Genomic DNA, 17792 nt, shown 5'->3' with positions numbered 1-17792 from the left:
GTCTCTCAGATCATTCACAGTTTTGTGGAAGTTACCTGTTGTGCTGATGTTTAGGCGCGAGGTATGTATAATTTTTTGTGTGATCTAGGGCAACGGTGTCCAGATAGATAGATATCATTTTTATTTGTGGTCCTAGCAGCTGGACCTATTTTGGAACACCATTATTTTTGTCTTACTGAGATTTACTGTCAGGGCCCAGGTCTGACAGAATCTGTGCAGAAGATCTAGGTGCTGCTGTAGCCCCCTCCTTGGTTGGGGACAGAAGCACCAGATCATCACCAACAGTAGACATTTGATTTCAGATTCTAGTAGGGTGAGGCCGGGTGCTGCAGACTGTTCTAGTGGGGTGAGGCCGGGTGCTGCAGACTGTTCTAGTGGGGTGAGGCCGGGTGCTGCAGACTGTTCTAGTAGGGTGAGGCCGGGTGCTGCAGACTGTTCTAGTGGGGTGAGGCCGGGTGCTGCAGACTGTTCTAGTAGGGTGAGGCCGGTGCTGCAGACTGTTCTAGTGGGTGAGGCCGGGTGCTGCAGACTGTTCTAGTGGGGTGAGGCCGGGTGCTGCAGACTGTTCTAGTGGGTGAGGCCGGGTGCTGCAGACTGTTCTAGTGGGGTGAGGCCGGGTGCTGCAGACTGTTCTAGTGGGTGAGGCGCGGGTGCTGCAGACTGTTCTAGTGGGGTGAGGCCGGGTGTGCAGACTGTTCTAGTGGGGTGAGCGGGTGCTGCAGACTGTTCTAGTGGGGTGAGGCCGGGTGCTGCAGACTGTTCTAGTAGGGTGAGGCCGGTTGCTGCAGACTGTTCTAGTAGGGTGAGGCCGGTTGCTGGCAGACTGTTCTAGTAGGGTGAGGCCGGGTGCTGCAGACTGTTCTAGTAGGGTGAGGCCGGTTGCTGCAGACTGTTCTAGTAGGGTGAGGCCGGGTGCTGCAGACTGTTCTAGTGCCATCGCCAATTTGTGTCGTAGAAATATTAGTCCAGTAATACGGAACTTGTGAATTGAAATAGACTTTATTACAAAGTAACAAGCTGAGCTGGTCCATGGATCAACTGTCTTCCCAGCCTCGGCACACTCCTTTTATACAGTTTTCACACATAGAAACTCCTCTTTATGTTAATGATTCATCCCCTTTGGTATTTAGCCACCATCTTTTTGCCTTTCACTCATTTTAGCTAAGTGAACATTTCTTATTGGCAAAGACATTAGGTCATAGATTCTATTGGTGGCATAACCATAGCAATGATTACAAAAAAATGAACAGACACGCGCACTCCTAATGCATGTGGATGTCTAAAGGGTTGATTAATATCTTCGGAGTCTAATGACCCTCACGGACCAGGTAATGGCTTTCATTAGACCTAGGCGACAACATAATGGTCAAGCCTATATTAATGATGCTTTACTACTCTAAATTACATAACACCACATACTGGAAAATCCCAATTTTTGTTGATATAATGTTGAAGAGGATAGGGGTTAAGCTGCATCCCTGTCTCATCCCACGGCTTATTGTTTGTGTTGTATGTTTATCCCCAACATAACTTTCATCAATTTGTTTAGTAGATCCTTGTGTCAAATTGAAGTAAACAAAGCATGAGAAGACTTTGCCTTTGTTTTGGTTTGTTTGTCTGTCATCAGGGTGTGGCAGGGTGAAAACGTGGTCTGTCGTACGGTAATTTGGTAAAAAGACAATTTGACATTTTCTCAGTACATTGTTTTCATTGAGGAAATGTACGAGTCTGCTGTTAATGATAATGCAGAGGATTTTCCCAAGGTTGCTGCTGACGCATATCCCCACGGTAGTTATTGGGGTCAAATTTGCCTCCACTTTTGTGTATTGGGGTGATCAGTCCTTGGTTCCAAATATTGGGGAAGATGCCAGAGCTGAGGATGATGTTAAAGAGTTTTAGTATAGCCAATTGGAATTTGTTGTCTGTATATTTTATCATTTCATTGAGGATACCATCAACACCACATGCCTTTTGGGTTGGAGGGTTTGTATTTTGTCCTGTAGTTCATTCAATGTAATTGGATAATCCAGTGGGTTCTAGGAGTCTTTTAATAGTTGATTCTAAGATCTGTATTTGATCATGTTTTTGCTATTAGTTCTTTGTTACAGGACCAAAAAGATTGGGGAAGTGGTTTATCCATACATCTCTGTTTTGGATAGATAACTCTTCGTGTTTGTTTAGTATTTTCCAATTTTCCCAGAAGTGGTTAGAATCGATGGATTTTTTAATTACATTGAGCTGATTTCTGACATTCTGTTTTACCAAAGTGTAAAACTGTATTGTTTTAGTGATTCACCATAGTGAAGTCGTAGACTCAGGTTTTCTGGGTCTATGTTTTTGGTTAGACGGGTTTCTCAATTTCTTTCTTAGGTTTTTGTATTCTTCATCAAACCATTTGTCATTGTTGTTCATTTTCTTAGGTTGTCTGCTTGATATTTTTTAGATTGGATATTGAAGTTGAGAGGTCAAATATACTGTTTAGGTTTTCTAATGTCAAGTTTACACCTTCACTATTACAGTGGAACATTTTGTCCAGGAAGTTGTCTAAAAGGGATTGAATTTGTTGTTGCCTAATAGTTTTTTTGGTAGGTTTCCACACTACATTCATTCCATCTATAGCATTTCTTACTCAGTTCCTTTGGCTTTGATGTCTCATGATTGAGTTTTGCTCTGTTCAAGTAGACTGTGATTTTGCTGTGATCTGATAGGGGTGTCAGTGGGCTGCCTGTGAATGCTCTGAGAGACTCTGGGTTGAGGTCAGTGATGAAGTAGCCTACAGTACAACTGCCAAGAGATGAGCTATAGGTGTACCTACCATAGGAGCCTACCATTGACTATGTACATACCCAGCGTGCGATAGAGCTGCAGGAGTTGTGACCTGTTTTTGTTGGTTATGTTGTCATAGTTGTGCCTAGAGGGTCATATGGGGGAGGGAATTCTGTCACCTCCAGGCAGGTGTTTGTCCCCCTGTGTGCTGAGGGTGTCAGGTTCTTGTCCAGTTCTGGCATTTAGGTCGCCACAGACTAGTACATGTCCCTGGGCCTGGAAATGATTGATTTCCCCCTCCAGGATGGAGAAGCTGTCTTCGTTAAAGTATGGGGATTCTAGTGGGGGGATATAGGTAGCACACAGGAGGACATTTTTCTCTGTTGAGATCATTTCCTTTAGATTTTCTAGACAAATGTAAAATGTTCCTGTTTTGATTAATTTAATAGAGTGGGTTAGGTCTGCTCTATACCAAATTAGCATAACCCCTGAGTCACTTCCCTGTTTCACACCTGGTAGTGTGGTGGATGGGACTACCAGCTCNTCTGTCAACCGGGTTGTTATGCAACCCATTTTCTGTCGGGCCTGTACGCGGCCCTAACAGGGCACGGGTGGGGATAAGGTGTTGTGTACCCATTGGGCCTGTGAGCTGGCTGAGGGTGTCAGGTTTCTTGTCCAGTTCTGGCATTAGGTTAACCACCAGACTAGTACATGTCCCTGGGTGGAAGTTACTTGAAAGATTTTATCATTCTCCCCTCACTCACGAATTGGACGATTCATTGCCTTGAATCTTGCACATAGTCAGTTTTAAATCGGCGCATTTTCTAGTGGGGGAGTATACTAGGCTAGAACATCCATTCTTATGGAGGCATCTTAGTTTTCATGGTTAACTCACTGTAGGTTATTCTACCTTAATACTTATTGTTTCTGGGCCCAGAGTAAAATGTTCCCTGTTTTGTCATTTTAACACAGATAAGTCTTTATGTAGATGGGGGTACTTTCTTCAACTTCTAGTTCTTTATACCTGTAACCTAGAGGGCAACCAGTGGGTCAGGTCCTCTCGCTCTATACCACCCACTGGTACGTGTGGTGGCTGGGATCTTACCAGCTCTTCTGTACCCTACGAGGGCAACAAGTGGTCCGTCTGCTCCTCTTATACAAACCCACCACCTGGTAGTGTGGTGGATGGGACACCAGCTTCTGTAACTAGAGGCAACCAAGTGGGTCGTCTCTCTATACCACCCTCACCTGGTAGTGTGGTGGATGGACTACCAGCTCTCTTGTATCCTAGCAGAACAACCAGTGGGTCCGTCTCCTCTATACCTACCCACCTGGTAGTGTGGTGATGGGAAACTACAGCTCTCTGTGTAACTAGAGGGCAACGCAGTGGTCCTCTCCTCTATACGCACCCGCCTGGTAGTGTGGTGGATGGACTCACGCAGCTTCTCTGTAGACCTAGAGGACAACCAGTCTGGGATCCAGTCTCTCTATACAGGTTTCTTGTAGGAGGACGACAATGTCTGTATTTCTTGATTTTCTTATATGAAGTCTGGGTTCCTGCTCTTTAGGCCAAAGGCAGAATGACCTCAGACCTTGTATGTTCCAGGATGAGAACTTTCCTCCTCCTCTCTCTCTCTCCCTCCCGCTCTCTTCTTTTTTTGCCCCTCCTCTCCTCTCTCTCTCACTCTCTCTCCCCCTACCTCTCTCCTCACTGCTTTTTGTCTCTCACTCCTCTCTCCTTTTCTTCTCTCTTCTTCATCCACTCCTCATCTCCCCCTTTTCTCTCTCTCATCCTCCCTCACCCTCCCCAATCCCCCCCCCCCTCCTACTCTCCATCTTCTCTCTACTCTCTCTCTCCCTACACCCCCTTACACTAGTTGCGTGTACTAAAGGGTCATTATTGGTGACTACAAACCTCCCTTTTTTGAGATTAAGCAAATCCCACACTATCCTTTGCTGCTCCATGCGTCAGCAATTGACCCTAATCCTCGTAGGTACCCGTGTAGGGTACTGCTGTGGGTACTGCTTGTGGGTACTGCTGTGGGTAAACTCGCGTGGGTACTGCCGTGGGTAACTGCCGTGGGTACTTGCCGTAGGTACTGCCGTAGGTACTACTTAAAATCCATCTCAGACCGATTCGTCGCACAGGATTGTCAGAAGCGCTATTAAATATTGGGTCTATTTTCCCGTAGGCCATTTGGTCAATTTTATTCCCTGGGAATTCGTTGACCTGGGTGCAAGTTTGGTTGTTTACAAGGCTTTACTGGGTAGAACTGGAGGATAGGGCCCCCTTTTGTTAGATTTGGTTGCCCGCTCGGGGTGGTACGTCCCCCCAGCTGGGAATGGTGCATACCTATTTCCTGTCGGCAAATTTAGGCCCATTGGGTTCATCGTTAGAGGGAACTATAGTGATATGTGTTGACCGGCGCTGGTCAATCTATTGGGAACGTGTGAGACGTGACTCTACGTCTCCTTCACAAACGGTCATCTCTATGGAACCACTATTGATCGGGAAACGGAGCGCCACTCCCGCTATGTAAATTGTCTCCTGTTCCCGGCCGTGGGTACCGCCGTGGTACCCCTGGCTGCTTCAACGAGGCGCTTGTGGGTTTGTGGGTATGGCGTCTGCTCTTTGTAGGAGATCGAAAAGGTAACCATGAGGGTATTATGGGATATTGATTTATGGCAAGCAATTCCTCTTCTCTCCAAGATCTTGCTCTACTGGGCGTTCTCCGGCAGTTGTATAGAACGGACGGAGCGCGCCTTGTACTTAACTAGTCTTGTGCCGCGTCGTTAGTTCCAGAACACCGCTCAGAAGTGGTACAACGCAAGCCGTGCAGACGTAGGTGGTCGAACAACTCGAGAAGCCGGAACACCGACTTGGTGCAACGTCTTTCCTTGGTCTTACTGACTGCGGGTCTGTAGAAGACCACGGTCGGTTAGGATCCCCTAGGGCTCCAAGGGCTTCCTGACATTTATCACTAATACACACGGCATTTAACAGAGCTAACGTCGATGAGGTCTTGATGTTAAGATGAGATCTAGGATTTTCAGGAAGTTTATGCTTGATCACTAGCTCCATTGCGCTTGAGAAGTGCTGATCGTGAATACAGTGCATGCCACTTCTTGCCCAGTTTGAGAGTTCTGGGAAATTAATTGGAATTAAGCTCATCATTTATCACCCTCGTTGTCGACATTTACATATTGGAATTTCTATTTGCTTTTCACCTGTTTCTCTTTGTTCAGAGACACTCGGTGTCATTCAAGGATCTTAGTGAGCTTAATCACAAAATTTCTCTCTGGGACAATGTGGGCTCATGCATCTGGTCCCATTTCCTTGGCAATGTACAAGTGATGAGGTTCGCAACGCAACTGCAGTACCTACCCACACACTGGTTACAAACAAACGGACAGTCTAACAAATTTAAATCCTTCTCTGAACACTATTTTCTCGTGCTTTCTGTCTCTGTCCTGGGTGTCGCCTCGTAGGGTCTCCAAGCAGGTATTGCCTATGTCCCAAAGTCTTGACCTCACCTACGGCCATTTGCGGTGTGTTCCAGACTAATTCACAGACACACACTTTTCGGATCTGGTCTACGGTGTAAATCCTAAGCTAGATTCTCGGGTCCATTTCTGTGGCTTTGGGAGAGTAGATACTAACACGTCATCCGATCGCGTGTCTCGGAGGACAAGGACAAGCAGTATCGTTGGGATAACGTGGAAGCTCCCGTAAGGGTGGACAGCAGGTTTTGAGGAGAATGCACAGGCGGAACGCACGGGTGACTCAGAGTACTATTCTAATGAACCGTGTCAGTACGCTTCAGTCACTAGGTCATGCAGATACCGAAACCAACAAGCTATTGCTTACCATGGTACCCAGCTTGTTCTCCTCATAGAAATTCCGTCTCCCTTACTGGGAATGCGGGTTGCCGCGTCTTTCATCAAGACTACGTATTGGGCTCACTGGCTCAGTGGCTATGGTGATGACTAGTATTCGGGTATGCGGTGGTCATCTGGAAATAAGGGTGGTCCTCCTGGTACTCGGGGGTTGTGTTCCCGGGATAATATGCAACGGGGTGGTGTGTGTTCGTACGGCACCTCCAAAAGACCCTGCTAACACGCGAGGTGGTTAGGGGGCTGACCTCATTCTAACTGGAATCTACCTGCGCCACACAGTAGGGGCCCGGCTCGTTGAGCAATCGTAGATCCGCAGTGTGTCTGAAACCACGTCGAGGAACCGCTATCAATAGATCGAACAGACTCCGTCTGTCGGGTAAACGTAGCTTTCGCTACTCCTGGGCCTTTCGCTTACAGCACTATATCGGCTTCCTTCTCTCCTCCTTCTCCCTCTTTTCATGGATCATGTGCGGTATCTGTCAATTCGCGTGGTCCCTCTCATTCCAGCTCTTTTTGTCCTGAAATTTGTAGTCACCTCTGGCTACGCTTCTTGGGTCGGCCACAGCCTCGGTGAAGGGAAGTTCTCGCGCACGGCTCTTCGTATGCTCTGTCCTCTTTCTCTCTCACAGCCGGCTACTCTCTCCTCGGGATCACCTGTTTGGAACGACGGGCTCCTCGGCTTAGCGGTGTGCACACGCCCCTCTTATCTCTCTCCTCCTTCTACTCTACCGACGGTTATTGCAGCGCGTTTGACGATGGCTCAGGGGGTAGAGTGATATACTCCTAATCCAGTGACTGTGCAGGGTTCGTCCCAGCTCTGTAGGTTATTACTGGACTGGGTTACTATTTGTTATTTTCGCTTTGACACTTCTCTAGATTTCTAGGAGGTGTATTCTCTGTTCCTACGCTTGCAGATGTCTCGATCCACTTTGGACTTCACTTTGTCGATCTCCATATGATCATGAGCTACACCCCATGGACCGCTTTGATGACGCCCAAGGGACCTGCTTATCTCCGATACGGCTAATCTAGCCATCGCACTCGAGGCCCTTTAACACCACACAGCAGGACGGACATATCAGGGCGAAGACTTAGACACGACCAGACGGTCCACCGGGGCAAAATAGATTCCAGTACAGACGGTCACAATCAGAAGCTGTGATCGGGAACTCAGAGGGACATGATAGAACCACTACCGAATTCAAGGTCACACGCGCACCACAGAGGGCTCATGTGCAACGGTACCTCGAAAGGACAAGTGATCGAGTACAGAGCACGATGACTGGAATTCAATGGCCATCATTGGATGTACTATTGTATCAGAGAGACGACATCAGACCGAAGTATCGGTGTATCTAGTGAAAGTACAGAACAGACACACAGCAATCGGAAAGAGTCACATGTAGGAGGCAAGAACAGTAGCACAGCTAGGAAGCTGATGAGTGAACATCAGAACCAGAGCCAGACACAAAGCAACGAACCGGACGGAGCATAGACAGACAGACACACAGACGGAGTGACATAGACAGACGGAGACACACAGACGCGACCAGGCCACATAGACCTTCGACCAGTACGGGATCAAAACAAGGACGGGGACGCGACAACTATAAATACCAGACAAACAACAAGCAGGGACGGCGTCCGAAAGGTAATACGGTAACGACATATTATCAGGTCTAGATCTGGACCTCACGGGGACGGACCGGACATATACAGACAGACACACATGAGACTGGCATCACAAGTGATACGTAATCACTATATGCACGAGAGGCAGGGAGCACAACTCAGACTCTGGAACGGCATGCTCATAGGTATCATAGGAAAAATGAAAACACATGAAGATCGGATAGGTTCGGGTGAGCATAGTGAAAGTACTCAGGACTTGCAAGTCAGACCACCAGACAGGTTCGCAGATCCACGCATGTATCCACAGAAGACAGACAGAATCAGATCATGTCACACTCGTGTTAGTTATTTCTCGGTTACACCAATATTTCACTTCACCTCTGGAGACACTTGCTTTTACTTTGATTTCGCAGAACTAAGGCACAACTCGACTAACAGCGCAAACAGGGAAGGTAATGGAGTCAGGAGGAGTGATATGAGACATGAGAGGAAGGACAAGTCGAGTAATGACGGATTATTAATTAGGTAGACGCTATATGGCGCAAGAGAATTTGTTGTGCTTACTTAGAATGGGTTGATTTCGCCAGTCTGTCAAGTCTTTTATCCATAACGGTCTTAGTCATTTTGGTCTAGTGATTTATGTTTATATCAGTGAATAGGAAGTGTTTTCAGTGAGTATAACAGGGCCCCACGCGTGTTGTCTTGTAGATATTATACTTCAAACACGTACTGAAGGCATGTTTCAGAAATGGTTCGGACATAGAAACAAGATGATAAGGTTATATTGTAAAGTCATTGGGTCACGCTTCTGCGCACTTAATTCGCACCTCGGATTCTCATGGAGTTAATCGAATTTAGTCATGGGAGAGTTGTTGCCTAATGTTTAGTGCGGCTCCGCTTTCCGGTTGTATATATATATATATTGTGTTGCGCTTGTGATTCGTCTCCGTCTTTATTCAGTCCAAGCACGAGTTGTGGTTTGTTAGATAGCTCAGCTTGATATTTAGTTTACATGACTAACAGGGCCAGATATTGTATTAATTCTTCTTCATCAACGGTTTTCAGGCATAATTTTTCAGGGCTTATTTGGGTTTTATTAAAAAGGCAGTAATGGGCTGGGAATGGAACTGTTTTTCTGGCCCATGGTACATCGGGGGTATATGTGCCCTGAACACCTACTTGATTTTAAGCACACGCCAAGGGCCCATAAGCGGAGATTGGATGAGGACTGCCTTCGGGTATAGCTGGATTGTACCAACCTAGCGCGCCATAGGGGAATAGGCGCTGCCGCTGGGAACATTGGGTTGAAACACCTCTTCTCGGCAGTGGGCCACACATAGGCGTTTAATGATTAAGGGTGCCTCCTAACTCATTTCGTTTGGGCATGACCCGAGGGCCGCATAAAGTTAGTGTTGTTGCTCGCCAGGTCTCAATTTTTTGACTACAAGAGAGAGTCGTGCATGAGGGATATTTTAAAGGGTGTGGGTCATCTGAGGTAGTTTTTGAACGGCTGGAGCTGACGTCTCATAAGCGTGCAGAATAGTACGCGCGGTAGCCACAACTACACTTATTTGATTTCGTCTAGGGGGCCGAAAGTATATTAGGCAGCGCGCTGCGAAAGGCTAACTTTACATTTCTCTGACACACTACGGGGCCATATTCTGGGACATATTTCCATATGAGTCGCAAGGCTGGCAACTTCTTTTGTGGACCCGGAGGGCGCCTATGGGAATCGGGTCGGCACGTATTGAACATAGGTTGGCTGCACCCAGATGAGGCCCTATATGGGAATACGCGGTGCACTAATTCTTGCACTTACACAGTCATTCCATAGGGGAAGTGCACCAATTCCACTAGGGTGACAGCCTAATCTCGAAGACGTCGCCTCAAGGTTTTTCACTTAATAGTTGTTTGTTTATATGTGTGCAGTAAATCATACACCTTCTAGCAATGTTTACTTCTGGTTCATTCTTAGGATAGGTTTGAAATTACTTGTGAGATAACCACTTTTTCCAAAGTAATGCCACACACCAAGGGACTATTCAAGGGTCTTCACACATGAGGGTAATGTGAATTGAAGAGGTTGACGCTTCTACACTTAGGGTGAGTATATTACGTAATATCAGCTACACGGGGAGAGTCCAGAACAGGTGGTAGGTATGTGTCTTCCTTCAGGACACTGTAGGGTAAGATGTGTGCCTTTTACTCTGTCACCAGACACGCTAGTATTTCCTTGCTGCGATTTTCCACAATGGGTAGCACTTGGTCCAGGGTTGATTGGGTGTATTTGGTCTCCTCTATTCATTCGAGTTACTGTTGATGAGTACACATCAAGTATGTGGAACCGGGGCTTATCGTTCTGGTCTTCTTTCCCTGGACAGCAGTCATTGCTGCATACGCTCGACATTACTATTACGTAAGAATTATTGACGGTTCATTCAGCTTTTATTGGTTAATCACAGTGACACTCACTATAGTAGGAATATATGAATCTATTTCAGACGGATATATGGATCTGGTCCAGGGCAGGACCAGACACGCCTTCCTTTAACAAACACTCATATAAGCCACAGGGAACAACTTCGAATCAGTAAACACAAGGGGTAGGCCATCTAACCTAACCATCTGGACCCCCGTCTGGGTTGTCTCAACCTTTTCTCACATTACCATTAACCCTTAGTTTGGTTGGGAGCTGGGAGTAACTCCTGGGAGTAAATCCCTGGTGATACTGGGCACACATAAACAACCCTTAGTGAACCTAGGCCACGTCTGCAGATTGGGCACCCTATATGGTGCACTTCGCCTAATGGGCCCTGGTCAAAAGTACGTGCATCCTATTCCCTATGGGCCCTGTCAAAAGTAGTGGCACTATTCCTATGGGCCCCTGTCAAAAGTAGTGGGCACCTATTCCTATTTGGGCGCGGTAAAGTAGTGCACCTATTCCCTATGGGCCCTGGTCAAAAGTAGTGCACCTAATTCCTATGGGTCCTGGTCAAAAGTGTGCACCTATGCCCTATGGGCTGGTCAAAAATAGTTTGCAGCCCTATTCCCCTATGGGCTCCTGGTCAATGAAGTAGGGCACCCTATTCCTATGGGCCCTGGTCAACAAGTACGGGCACCGCTAATTCCGTAGGGCCCTGGTCAAAAAGTAGGGCACCTAATTCCCTATGGGCCTGGTAAAGTAGGGCACTATACATGAACAGGTGCATTTTCAGACGTGGCCCTAGTTAACCTATACGCTACCAACCTATGGGCTACGGATAAAAGAACAACTCACAAGGTCAAACACAATATAACTATATACTAGTACACTTGAGCGAATTACATAAACATTTAGGAAAACACTGCTTCTTTCCATGACAGACTGACAAGGTGAATCCAGGTGAAGTTATCGGATGTCACTGTTAATCACTTCAGTCAGCTGGTTTACAACACGGGCTATACTCACTAAAAAAACAGCAATGTAATAACCTTCACACCAAAATTTGAACTAAAGAGGAATGATGACAGACTGACCCTTCAGTAACAGATTCTCCCTTCTCTAACCATAAATCTTCATCCTTCCCCATCCATTCCTTCTGATCTTCCTTCCTGTTTGCTGAGCATTGTGTTGGTAATAAAGGAAATGCACAGGGAAAATGTAACGGAAATAATACAAGTTGTGACTGCGTCTGTCTGTCTGTCTGTGAATGCGTCTGAACTGTCTGTCTGTGACTGGTCGTATATGTCCGTCCGTCTGTGTCGGTCTGTCTGTATAGTCCGTGCCGTTCTGTGGTGTCTGTTGTTATATGTCGCCGTCTGTGTGTCTGTCTGTATATGTCGCGTCCGTCTGTGTGTCTGTCTGTATATGTCCGTCCGTCTGTGTGTCTGTCTGTATATGTCCCTCCCGTCTGTGGTCTTGTCTGTCATGTCCGTCCGTTTCTGTGTGTCTGTCTGTATGTCCGTCCGTCTGTGTGTCTGTCTGGTCATGTCCGTCCGTCTGTGTGTCTGTCTGCTATGTCGTCGTCTGTGGTCTGTCTGTCTATGTCGTCCCGTCTGTGTGTCTGTCTGTCTATCGTCCGTCGTACTGTGTGTCTGTCTGTCTATGTCCGTCCGTCTGTGTGTCTTGTCTGTCTATGTCCGTCCGTCTGTGTGTCTTGTCTGCTATGTCCGTCGTCTGTGTGTCTGTCTGGTCTAATGTCCGTCCGTCTGTGTGTCTGTCTGTAATATGTCCGTCCGTCCTGTGTGTGTGTTAAGTCAGTCTGCGGTACGGAAATAGCAGGTCCCTTGGGGTCACTCAAAGCGGTCCATGGTGTGTAGCTGCATGATCAATGGAGGCCGTAGGTCGAACCAGAAGCATTCAGTAGAGTGGTCAGCAGTCCATCCAGATAACAGGACTGAAGAACCTGCAGCAGTCTTTGTTGGGTGGTGGTTTGGGCCATAGGAGAACTCTCCCCTCTGCACGTTTGAAACTCCTGGAATCTAGAGAGAGAGAGAGATAGAGGGCCGGAGGATAGAGGGGGGGAGAGAGAGAGAGAGAGAGAGAGAGAGGGCGGGAGATAGAGGCGGGAAGAGAGAGAGAGAGATAGAGGCGGGGAGAGAGAGAGAGAGAGAGATAGACGGGGGAGGAGAGAGAGAGCAAAGTAGAAAGTGTTTCAACGGGTCCCTGTCGTATGTGGTCTGGTTTCAGACACACTGCACTAGCACAAACCACGGCCCTACCTGGGAAGTCAGTGAATGAAGACGCCTCCAGCTGGTTAGCAGGGTTTGGAGGTGCGCGGTACAATGACGGGGTAGTCTAGTTAGTGACTGACTGACAACGTAGGAGTACTCAGCGGTGCGTCCACTTACGGCTCCGTTAAACCGTTGCTTTCTGACCGTCCGTATTCTATCTGCCAGCGGCGTCTAGCGTAACAGCGGCAGAGCTGACACCTTGTAGTGGGCTGGACATGGCAAACCTGGGGGGAGAACACAAACACCAAAACCCCAAGATCAGACAAGCACAGAATGAAGTTCAAAAGAGTTTATGTATGTGTTTGTTTGTAACAGTGTGTGTGTGTCCAGTCACCTCACACTAGTTTGAAGAGCGGTGTCCCAGGAATATTCTCAATAGTTTAGAACCAGACTGACAGAGCAAGGTGATAGAAAAATATTTCAATAAAAATGGATCAACATAATACTTAATTCCAATAATTTCAAATTCAGGGCAAGGGCGTGCTGGTTTCCATAGCTTCTGAACAAAGGACTGTTCACAACTTCTGTCCAGCTCAACCCTCTGACTCTGGAGTGGTTGATTGGTTGCAGAGGGAGCCCTGGAGCTAGGGTCAAAGCCCTCTTCACAGTGTCAGAGAGGTGAAGGTCGGTCGTTCCCAGCGACCACACGGAGCACGCTCACGGTCCAGGTTCCTCCGCCTACAGCATGATAACAGCCGGCTCCGCCCTGGGGAGAGAGAAGGATAAGAAATAAATCATTATCAGGAATCAACTCAAACGCAGTTACCCAGGCGGGTACTGCAGGCGGTACCCACGGCGGTACCACACCGGCGCGATAACCCAGGCGGTACTCGCACGGCGGTACCCACGGCAAGTACCCACGGCAGTCTAACGGCAGTACCTACGGCAGTAACCACTGGCAGTACCCAGGCAGTACCACGGCAGTAAACCACCTGCAGTACCCACAGCAGTACCCACCAGCAGTACTAACAGCGTACTACAGATTAGGGTCATTGCTGACGATGGGAGCAGCAACGGATAGTGTGGGGATGCATCTCAAAAAGGAGGTTGTATTCAACCAGTAAATGACCATTTAGTACACAACTAGTGAAGGGGGTGTGGGGAGAGAGAGTAGAGAGGAAGATTGGAGATGTAGAGGGGGGGGGGGGGATGGAGGGAGGGAAGGAGAGAGGAAAGGGAGAGAGGAGTGAGAGAAAAGAGAGAAAGGGAGAGAGGAGTGAGAGACAAAAGCAGGAGAGAGAGGAGGGAGAGAGTGAGAGAGAGAGAGAGGAGGGGAAAAAGAAGAAGGGAGGGAGAGAGAGAGAGGAGGGAGGAAAGTTCTCATCCTGGAACATACAAGGTCTGAGGTCATCTGCCTTTGGCCTAAAGAGCAGGAACCCAGACTTCATCTAAGAAATCAGAAATACAGACATTGTCGTCCTACAAGAAACCTGGTATAGAGGAGATGGACCCACTGGTTGTCCTCTAGGTTACAGAGAGCTGGTAGTCCCATCCACCACACTACCAGGTGGGTGGTATAGAGGAGACGGACCCACTGGTTGCCCTCTAGGTTACAGNCCTCTAGGTTACAGAGAGCTGGTAGTCCCATCCACCACACTACCAGGTGGGTGGTATAGAGGAGACGGACCCACTGGTTGCCCTCTAGGTTACAGAGAGCTGGTAGACCCATCTACAAAACATATTTTTTTGACAAAACAGGAACATTTTACATCTGGCTAGAAATGAATAAGGAAATGATCTCAACAGAGAAAAATATCCTCATGTGTGCTACCTATATCCCCCCACTAGAATCCCCATAATATAATGAAGACAGCTTCTCCATTCTGGAGGGGGAGATCAATCATTTCCAGGCCCAGGGACATGTACTAGTCTGTGGTGACCTAAATGCCAGAACTGGACAAGAACCTGACACCCTCAGCACACAGGGGGACAAACACCTACCTGGCGGTGACAACATTCACAACTGCTGCAGCTCTGTCGAACACTGGGTCTGTACATCGCCAATGGTAGGCTTCGAGGGGACTGTTACAGTAGGTACACCTATAGCTCATCTCTTGGCAGTAGTACAGTAGACTACTTTATCACTGACCTCAACCCAGAGTCCTATGGTAGGTACACCTACAGCTCATCGCCTTGGCAGCAGTACAGTAGACTACTTTATCACTGACCTCAACCCAGAGTCCTATGGTAGGTACACCTATAGCTCATCTCTTGGCAGTAGTACTGTAGACTACTTTATCACTGACCTCAACCCAGAGTCCTATGGTAGGTACACCTATAGCTCATCNAGTACTGTAGACTACTTTATCACTGACCTCAACCCAGAGTCCTATGGTAGGTACACCTATAGCTCATCTCTTGGCAGCAGTACTGTAGACTACTTTATCACTGACCTCAACCCAGAGTCTCTCAGAGCGTTCACAGTCAGTCAACTGACACCCCTATCAGATCACAGCAAAATCACAGTCTACTTGAACAGAGCAATAATCAATCATGAGGCATCAAAGCCAAATGAACAACATAATATTAAGAAATGCTTTAGACTGAAGGAAAGTAGTGTAGAAACCAACCAAAAAACAATTAGGCAACAACAAATTCAATCTCTTTTAGACAACTTCCTGGACAAAACGTTTCACTGTAATAGTGAAGGTGTGAACTTGGCAGTAGAAAACCTAAACAGTATATTTGACTTCAGCTTCCCTATCAAATCTAAACATTTCAAACTACCTAAGAATATTAACAACGATGACAAATGGTTTGATGAAGAATGCAAAAACCTAAGAAAGAAATTGAGAAACCTGTCTAACCAAAAACAGAGAACCATAAAACCAGTCTACTCCTTCACTATGGTAAATCACTAAAACAATACAGAAATACACCACGCAAGAAGAAGGAACAGCACGTCAGAAATGTAATTGAAGAATCCATAGAATCTAACCACTTCTGGGAAAATTGGAAAACTCTAAACAAACAACACAAAGTTCTCTCTCCAACAGAGATGTGTGGATAAACCACTTCTCCAATCTTTTTGGCTCTATAACAAAGAACAAACAGCAAAAACATATACATGATCAAATACAAATCTTAGAATCAACTATTAAAGACTACCAGAACCCACTGGATTCTCCAATTACCTTGAATGAACTACAGGGCAAAATACAAACCCTCCAACCCAAAAAGGCCTGTGGTGTTGATGATATCCTACATGAAATTATAAAATATCCAGACCACAAATTCCAATTGGCTATACATAAACATCATCCTCAGCTCTGGCATCTTCCCCAATATTTGGAACCAAGGACTGATCACCCCAATCCACAAAAGTGGAGACAAATTTGACCCCAATAACTACCGTGGGATATGTGTCAACAGCAACCGTGGGAAAATCCTCTGCATTATCATTAAAAGACTCGTACATTTCCTCAGTGAAACAATGTACATTTAAGTCATTTTGAGCAAATGTCAAATTGGCTTTTTACCAAATTACCTTATGACAGACCACGTATTCACACTGCACCCTAATTGACAAACAAACAAACCAAAACAAAGGCAAAGTCTTCTCATGCTTTGTTGATTTCAAAAAAGATCGACTCAATTTGGCTCGAGGGTCTGCTATACAAATTAATGTAAAGTGGTGTTGGGGGAAAAACATACGACATTATAAAATCCATTTATCAAACAACAAGTGTGCGGTTAAAATTGTCAGAAAACACACATTTCTTTCCACAGGGCCGTGGGGTGAGACAGGGCCGTGAGGTGAGACAGGGCCGTGAGGTGAGACAGGGCCGTGAGGTGAGACAGGGCCGTGACAAGGGCCGTCGGCGGTGAGACTCAGTTGGCCGTGCACGAGTGTAGACAGGGCCGTGAGGTGAGACAGGGCCGTGGGGTGAGACCAGGGCCGGGGGTGAGACAGGGCCGTGAGGTAACAGGGCCGTGGGGTGAGAACAGGCCGTGGGTGAGACAGGCCGTGGAAGGTGAGACAGAGGCAGTGGAGGTGAGACAGGGCCGTGAGGTGAAGGACAGGGGCCGTGAGGTGAGACAGGGCCGTGGAGGTGAGACAGGGCTGAGGTGAGACAGGGCGTGAGGTGAGAGCAGGGCGCGTGAGTGAGACAGGGCCGTGAGGTGAGACAGGGCCGTGAGGTGAGACAGGGCGTGAGGTGACAGAGGGCCAGTGGGGTGAGACAGGGCCGTGAGGTGAGACAGGGCCGTGAGGTGAAGGACAGGGCTTGTGACAGGGCATGAGAACAGGGCCGTGAGGTGAGACAGGGCCGTGAGGTGAGACCTTGTTGAGGCCGTGAGGTGAGACAGGCGCGCTGAGTGAGACAGGGCCGTGGGATGAGACAGGGCCCGTGGAGGTAGACAGGGCGTGACGGTGAGACAGGGCCTGAGGTGAGACAGGCGCTGAGGTGGACAGGCGTGAGGTGAGACAGGGATGCACGCTTATGCCCCACCCTCTATATTCCTAGTGTGTACAGTATACTCAGGGTACATTCCCAGTGTACGGTGTATATATGTTCTACTATTGGCTGTATATCCCCGATGTACGGTATATATCTCGGTGTATATCCAGTGTACGTGATATACTCGGTGTATAATTCCAGTTGTACGGTATATTCTCGGGTGTATCTTTCCCAGTGTACGGTACTACTCGGTGTATATTCAGTGTAGTATACTCGAGGTGTATATTCCCAGTTGTTTACGGTATACTCGGTCGTATACTTGGCTCAGTGATTACGGTATACTCGGTGCATATTACAGTGTACGGTACTACAAATCGGTGCTAT

General features: G+C 47.4%; 1 pseudogene; it reads right to left on the bottom strand.

Annotated features, from left to right (window-relative positions):
* Nucleotides 1-16839: 16839 nt before the first annotated feature.
* LOC112075321 (V-type proton ATPase subunit S1-like) overlaps nt 16840-17792 on the bottom strand; it is a 26887-nt pseudogene continuing 25934 nt past the window's right edge.

This window comes from Salvelinus sp. IW2-2015, unplaced genomic scaffold (assembly GCF_002910315.2).
Source record: "Salvelinus sp. IW2-2015 unplaced genomic scaffold, ASM291031v2 Un_scaffold3086, whole genome shotgun sequence".
Lineage (NCBI taxonomy): Eukaryota > Metazoa > Chordata > Actinopteri > Salmoniformes > Salmonidae > Salvelinus > Salvelinus sp. IW2-2015.
Note: the sequence above shows the minus strand (reverse complement) of the source record. Positions and strands in the feature narration are given on the sequence as shown.